The sequence below is a fragment of the Pyxicephalus adspersus genome, chromosome 6 (genome assembly GCF_032062135.1).
Source record: "Pyxicephalus adspersus chromosome 6, UCB_Pads_2.0, whole genome shotgun sequence".
In the NCBI taxonomy this organism is placed as follows: Eukaryota; Metazoa; Chordata; class Amphibia; order Anura; family Pyxicephalidae; genus Pyxicephalus; species Pyxicephalus adspersus.
In genome coordinates, this window is record NC_092863.1 from 84580046 (window position 1) to 84588799 (window position 8754).

Consider the following 8754-nt stretch of genomic DNA (forward strand, 5'->3'; position numbering starts at 1 on the left):
GAAAATAAACCTTACTGCTAACATGTATGTAAGGTTACAAAAGAAATGTCTTTCTTCCTGACACCCTTTGATCTAAACAACCAATATGCATAGTAAAGGTAAATAAAAAAAGTCTCAACTTCAAAGAATTCAGCCACCATTGAATGAAATGGATCCGCATTAACTTCTAAAAGGATCCAATCATCTCATAAAAAGATGAATCCTTTGGAAATACAGGAGGATTATTTGCTGGAGGAGGTGCTGTTGCTCACACAAATTAATGTGTGAATATTTTCATCTGGTAATAACTCATGTGCAGCTGAAATAAGTAAACAGGGTTTTGCTTTTTACAGGATTGGACAATTGGAGTGAATATTTTTAGGGTTTAACATATGAACACTTTCAACTCATATAGTTAGTCAGCATTTCAATCCCTAAGTGTTTTATAAATCCCAGAACTTTAATTTGAGATGATGGAATTAGATCTTTTATTTTTATTTCGGGTAATAACTACATACAGAGGAATGCACTACAATAAGTAAAATTTTGGTTTATTGTTTAATGTATAAAACCTTATAATCAGTGAATTTTTTTGGAATGCAGTGGCTTTATTTTCTGATCCCAGATAGACAATAATAAAAAAGAAAACACCTTATTGTTTGAAATCTATTGTAACATTTCAAACATTTGACTTCAAAGTATGAAATACGAAGGTCAATTTTAGGTATGTAACCGTGTGTGATGGGTAAAGAAAAGTGTTTAGGTTTTTCTCAGCAAGTTCTATGATCAACTTGGCTGACATTCTTCTGTGAAGCTACAAAGCGCTAAAAAGCCAATAGCTGTTTCTATCTGGAAAAAGGATACAATTAAAAATGTATCATAAATTTTTTTTAGCATATTGGAAAAAAACTCTCTTACATCAAGCATTTACCATCATTGCAAATGTTTAACACTGCCAAAGGTTATTCCCCGACAGTCTAATAGTCTTCCATCTGTCAAGTGATGCTTAAAAAAGTGTTGCAGTGATTCCTCTACAGTTGTAGGTCTCACCATAACTGCAATAAGCAGCTGTAACTGTTCTCTTGGTATACTGAGTTACTATTTCAGAGCTTTAGATGCCCTTTAATAAATCCTTATTTGACCTTTTCAGCATTAGTAGAAAGGAGTTAAAAATGCATTAGAGAATAGTTAACATGGTATGTCATATAAGCTTTAATAAAGATTGGTGTAAGCCTTACATTAAACTGGAAATACAGGTTTCTCCTCCTCCAGTTTATGAAACATAGTTCAGAAAACTATTAAATAATGTTGGAGGAAACTAGGGTACAATTTGGCAGTCAGCTGATGTCATCTTGGCAGAAAGTAAAGTATGGAGCACAAATTCATTCTTTGTTCCTACTATAGCAATTTGTTCATTAGATTTGCAGACCAATGCACTACATTTCTTCAAAATGCACATCTAATAGATACTTAGGACCATATAAATGATAGTAACACCTATATCTAAAATATTATGAAAAAATAATTTGTGCACCCAGTGAACACTTTATACAGTGACTCATTAACTCAGATAACCAGGCAGCAATTCACAGTCAAGCTTTCTAATGGTTTAGATAAAAGCAAAAGTTTAATCTGCTTATATTTAGTTTTCCCTGGTTCCTTCTACCACCCATTCCTTTATCAATTTTGTAATGTAATAATGAAATAAAACCTTTTTAGTTTCATTCCACACTTTTTTTAAAGATCCATTGACTTCATTACTTGGTCTTTGCAATGCAGGCAGATCATTCCTGGGGATGTGGCTTAGAAAGGAGCTGTACATTGGTTATGGAAAACAAAAATCTCTGGTAATGCCTACATGGCATGGTAAAGCTTTATGATTCAATGAACTATAATCTATTAATTAAAGGAAACAGACCAGGGACAGTAAAGCTGAGTAGGAAAGGGTTGGATGATGCTGGAAATCCTCCAACCAGGAAATGAGGTGTGCTGTATCTGACTTGCTGCAACTTTTAATGTAAGGAAGCAGTAGAGTAGCCTGTACAACTGTGCAAGACTGAAGTGAAGACGGAGTTGATTCATGCCAAATTTTGACTACATTTTTCAAATGACACCTTGAAATAATATGGGTTTATAAAATAGAAGGTTTTTTATACATTGGGAGGCTCATAGTGTTATGTAGTTGAGTCTGCATTTTTCATGTTAACCTAAACCTTCCGCTTAGATTGGAAGTTCACTGGCCAGGCCCCCTACCACAATTACCCATAAAGAAGAAAGTTAGGGTTATACTTGCTCACCCATGACTTACACATTGCTGTGACTAAGATAAGTGTATTTGTAACATTCACCTGTACATTTTGACCTACATTTCAGAAATGGTATGAGAACAGGGGAAGAGGGCCCAGCCACCATAAGTGGATCTCCCAGTTAAGTGTGAAGTTGAAAAATATACTCAGAAAGGCACAGAATAAGTAGGGAGTTTTAGACCTTAGAACAAAGCAGGCAAACTGCAGGGCAGCAAATTTTAAATATGCAAAAAGTTATTACCCGACTCCATAATCTCTCTCTAGAATCTCTCAATGTATTCGATAGAAGTTGTATTTTTTGTGTGAACTGTTAGGACAAAAAATTGCTTTTTGTGTGGCCTTTGTAGCAATGCTAACGTTCACTTTCGCCAAAATCAGTTGTCATTACGGCCTTCAACATGTTTCAGCTGAGTCGCTGTAGGATCACTTTGCTGTTTCTCACCAAGGTTTCATTCCTGTCCATATGTGAATAACTTCAGAATTTCACAGAATTGTTTACTACCTCTGTCCATTCTTGTAATCCACCTAGGCCAGCCATCATTCCAGCAAAAAAATACTGGGAATAATGGATGTGGCTTACACAGGCTTTTCTCACTGTTCACAAAGAGAATATCAAAAATAGAAACACCCTTTCTACCAATGATGGCTTCTTAGCAAACAATTGTAAGACTTGGGAGGTGTGAAGGCTGTGGGCAATCCTACAACATGAGGTGCTGGATTTATTGGTCTTTGGTCTTTTCATGTAGGATTTCACTATTTTTCACTAAAATTCACTAAAATATATAATGTGCTATATTTTTTTTATTAATGAGCATTATTTATTTGAACCTTTTGTCACCAGGGTTGTTTACCACCCCTCTGTAATTTGTTCCAACTAATGCTTTTTCATTAGTATCTTCCATTTTTCCATAATATTGTAATAAAGCCTGTTTATTGTGACTTTTTAGTGTCCCATGAATTGTAAAGAGCGTAATAGTGTGAATTATATGCTGTAATAATGTAGGCTTTCCATTCACATGAGCATTGAAAACTGTGGTGTTTACCACTCTACCTGGGAATGGTTCATGGTGGAAATTGCTAATCTTTTTCAAGTTTTTGCAAGTGGTTAAAAACACAAACTGCTAAGCAGTTTCTTTTTATAAGAATATTTATTTTTTTACTGGGGTTTTCCTGCAATGTAAAATAAAATGATTTCATGCATAGTGAGATTGGCACGTCATGACGATTTGTCACCCAAACTTATGCCTCCGCTGTGTGAGATTGTGTGATGTAAGAAAAAAGAAGAAAAGAGGAAGATGGTGGTGCCCTGTGTTCAGTCCACACTGAAATGAAGAAGGAAGATGGAGCAGCGTAGGACCAGCTGGTCTAGGATTGCTGAGAGATCAGTCGCTTTCTACCTATAAATACTGAAAGTTTCAATTTAGGATATGTTCAGACCCACAGCAGCACAAGCAGTTCCACACAGCACTCTCTGGCTGGCACCTTGGCATGTACTTACCCACACGCTGCACTGGTTCTGAATAAGCATTTATACATTATACAGCAGGTCATACTGAACATCTCACTGCAGCCCCTACATATGAATCAGGCTCCCTGTGTCTCACCTGTGGGTGTACTTCGGTGGAATGAAAAAGTAGTACCCAAACCGCAACCTCTCCACCAGTTTCAATCTAGTCTAAAGAACTGCAGATCTGTGACTAGTATGATGTGCTCAACTCTGTGTAGAAGGTATAACAAGCTTTCAGTGAGGGAGGGCAGCCTGTCAGTTATGCTTGCAGTAGATCTGGGATAGAAAATATGCAAAGTAATAAAAAGATACAAAGTAAAAGGGCCATTTCAAACTTTTAATTGACTGCAATGTTCTTTGGCAGGCTCAACTGTGCTCCCAACGGTTCCCATTCAACTGAATAGAAGTGATTGGGAACTATTTTGTGCACACGTTTGCATGTGGCTGCAGTTGTGGTAGAACTTTATACAGTTCCTAGAGGTAAGTCACTTCTGGGTGTGTGATTGCTCTTCTTTTTCTGGAAGAAGCACCCTACGTCAACCGCACAACAAAACTGTTGCCAAAAGCTGCCATTGACAATAAAATCAGTCTTGTTATTGGGTTTGTATGGAGTTGTGTTACAGGAGTTAGTGTACAGCTAAAGTATTTTCCATATGTACTAGATAAAACCCACATTTGCCTAAAACTACCCCTTAATGTAATTTTATAGGTCTTCCATTTCATTATCTAAGTATGGAAGGAGTTGGTTTCCAGTAATGGATGATTTTATATAGACATACATTAGTTAACAGTTTATTATCTAGACATGAAGGTTACATACTCCATATATGTGGAATGTGAATAGAGGGTCTATAGCAATAAAGACTTAAGATCATGTTTGACCTGGGAAGGAAGTGAACATCAATTACCATGGAAAGCAGGTCAAAGGAGCTCAGTGCAATGTTTATCTGAAATAAGGAGTCATGTGTTATAGAAAAGCTGCAGTGTATTTTCTTATCAGAATGTTTCCAACACTTCATATCCATACGGTCAAATGGTTGCCAAGCCAGCAGTATAACGCAGTCTGTGCAGTGATAGATTAGGTGTAGCTTTGTGATCACCCATTAAGTGTATGTCCATTACCTTTGTCATTTGCCAAATTATGTATTTTAGCGGGTAGGTACATATGCATTCACAATTGTAAATATTTTATTACATAGTAGTATCTTAAGAATAAGATAGCAGCTACAGTATTTGGGTCTGTACTCAGGTGGCTATGTGGTTATCAGCACAGACACTCTGCAAGAGAAAGATGAATATGTAGCATGCAATGTACAAGCCAGCTATTTGGAACCCATGAGATGAGTCTCTTGTGGGCAAACTATTCCTGGATTACATTTCTTAGGGAAATTACCAACTAGGGATCTTTTCTGCTTTGTAATTAAACCTTTTGTATTCCATGAAATATTACACACAGTTTACAAACCAAAGATTTAGTAATAGTATACAACAAACTTATTTCAACCAGATCACTATTTCAACTTAATGACCTTGTACTTAAATCCTAAAACTTAGGCCAACAAACCAATAAAACAGTTCAGCTGAGTGCTGTGACAATCATCCAAATAAAAAGGAAGCCAAGCAGCACTCAAACAGGATGCACTATAGTAGCAGTATTGGAAAAAAAAGATTTAGAAAAAGCATGTGTTTCCATAACACACATGTGTACATAAACAACAACTGCCTATACCCATTGGGAGAGGGAGGAATACATTTAGAGCCATCATTTAGGGTTAACACATCTTGTGCAGACCTTGTTTTAACACACACAGATCATACCAAGCAAAAACTATTTAATTAAGGTTTACATGACATATTATACATATTATATTAAGATCAAATTCATGCCTATTGCCTGTGTCCAGTAGTTTTTGTCAGAACTGCTTCTCTACTCAAATACGTCTATGGTAAAACAAAAGCAACTAGAAGCAGATTAAAGCAGCGACTGCTAAAGCAGCTGGCCCGCAAGAAAATTTGGGTGGCTGGTGCCAGTGCGCCCCCAAGCAGGGTCAGGGGGGGCGCACCCGGCAGAGCCACGGACCACGTCTCCTGTACGAATCGAAGGGTCAGGACGGTGGGTGGGTTGTGTCTCTGGTCATAACCAGCCCACATTCCCATTCAAGGCTCAGACCTGTGATGGAGAGCGGGTAGGTTCTGGCATCATGACGTCACTTGGAGGGAAGTTTCTTCCCCAGTGAGTAACACACAGCTCCCCACACATGTGCGCTCCGAAGTTCGTGCATTTATTGGTCCGTATGTCCCAAAAGTTTGGTGACCAGTGGATTAAAGCACACGAAATACAGGTCAGAACAAGTTGAACTGCTGATCAAATATACTTGTAATGATCCCAAATGTATCAGAAGCTGAAGTCAAACTGCATTTCAACAATGGCACATGTCATAATAGAAGTTGAATCAAAACCAACATGACAGCAATAATACAGCCAGTACAATATTGAAACACCAGAAATATGTTTGCAGACACAATTGTACTGTTATCACACAAACAGAATTAGTACTGACACAGCAGAAAGAATTCTGCAAACAAGGAATTGATACCACACTGAGACACCAAGAATACTTCCATTTATTTTATAAAATTGTACATCCCAAGACGAAAAAAATGAGTGCACTGCTTGTGAGCATATATATTGGGTTGTCTTTGGAAATTAATAAGCATTCACCTGCTTAGTGTTTACAGTACATTGTTGCAAGATGTATCAACGCACATTGATAGATTGTTTATACCACAAATGTTGCTGCTGTTTAATGTGAATTACTGAAACAGTCAGACAAATCTATTTACATACATGGATTAATAAATATTAGTTCTCCAACATTGTGGTTAATCAGACAATAATTCTCCAAACTAGTCTTATCATTTAATTGAGGAAACATTTATTTATCCAAATATAAGATACCTTAATATATAAATATAATAGATGAAAGATGCTCCTAATTTTAAACACCTCTTACTACAATTCAACAAAAAAACATTTTTTCACTTGCCAAAGATTTTTCAATATATTTAGTGTATTTCAGGTCTGCTGAATCCAGAAATGACACCAATTTCATTTGACTGGCTCTAGTTCTTGTGATACAGGAATCAGAATAGACGATCTTACAAACAACAAATGTTAACACAGCATATTATTATCAATCTTTGTTTACACCAATGTTTTGCATTTTATAGAACAAGAGAGGTGACACTCCTTCCATTGCAGAAAGAATGTCTGGAGACCTGGGTTATTGGGTTGGATGGGAGCACAGTCTAACCCCCAGTCTGCTCCTATCACAGGGGATTTCAATTCTTGAATACATAGTATGTTCAATAAAACTGGAAAAAATATATTTCATATTGTATATTGAAGTTTTTTTTCTGGGCTGCAGGAGTTCAGAATTTCATTGGGGTAGATTTAAATCTTTAGATTAATAAGAACTGACATATCTACTTTTTAATTTAGAGCAATGTAACCCATTTTTCCAATAAATATATGTTGGGTTATCACATAATGATAAAGAGCAACTTTCCAAATGGCAGTTTATAATCCCAATGTTTATAGAATAGGAAGTGATTGCAGTTGAAATAAATTACAAAGTGATGCTATGGTGGTACACGCTCCCTATCAAAGCTGCTCTGTTTTAGGAGATAAGGCGGCGTGGGTAGCATGGAGCACATATGGTGGTTGTGTCCAGTGCGCAGGAATACTGGGAGAGAGTATTTCAACTCATATCACTGGTATTACATACCTCCATTTATCCAATCTGGGATAGTGCCCTCCTGAGTAAAATTGATATGCCAATACCCAAATATCCTGGGAATCTATGTAATTATGAACTGTTTTCGTCCAGAATTGCATTGGCTAAGGCATGGAATTCACCCTCTTTCTCCCTGTACTTGTTGTCGACAAAACTCAAGCTGATAATGGTCAATGACAAGCTTACATGCACACTCAAGGACGATCCTCATGTATTCAGACTTACCTGGAATCCATAGATCTAATACCGCTTCTTGGTACCAAGCCCCTCCTGACGTGGACTTCCTTCTCGCTTTATCCCATATTACGCTTTTCCCTTTAACACCCCTTTCCTGGTTCATTCTGTGTTCCACCCATAAACACTGTTTTGTATTGTGTGTACTGTTATATTATGTTTGCTGTTCTGTCAATCTGTATCCGAGTTGTTCTTGTTAAACCTGTGATTTTACCTTTATACCTCAATTAAATAAAAATCTATTGAAGTAGAATACAAAGTGGTTGCACCAATAGGAAAATTAGTAAAGGAGATAGAAACCGTCTATAGTTACCTGGTAACATGTTCTGGTGTATAAATATGCAGAAATGTAGGAATAATATGATGACTGTATATAAATACTGCGTAATAATATTAATATTAATAATAAATTGTTGGGTTGCTTATCCTTTAAAGGGGTAACTTGGAACCTACCATCAGGTTTTCCTAGCAAAATTTGGAATTTTGGATCTTGGAAAGAAATGCATCAGAAATTGTAAACAGGTATCTTACATAAAACACTGTCTGAAAATGTAGTGGAATGGAGCCAGATTTACTTTTCAGCCTTTATCTCATGAGTAACACATTAAAGCGTACCTAAACTCACAATTTTCACTTTACATAAAAGGGTAGACAACCCATTGTGGGCATCACTGGGACAGGAAAGCATGTGGGCATCACATGGGAGTTTCAGGGACAGGAAGGTATATGGGTGTCACCCGGATAGGAAGGTATGTGGGCATCACTGGATCAATAGGATACATGGAAGTTACAGGGAGAGGAAGATATGAACATATAACCTAGACATAACGGCATGTGGGCATCACCTGGACAGGAAGGATTGTGGGCATCACTAGGTCAGGAAGACACATGGAAGTTATAGGAACAGGAATGCACATGGACATCACCTGGA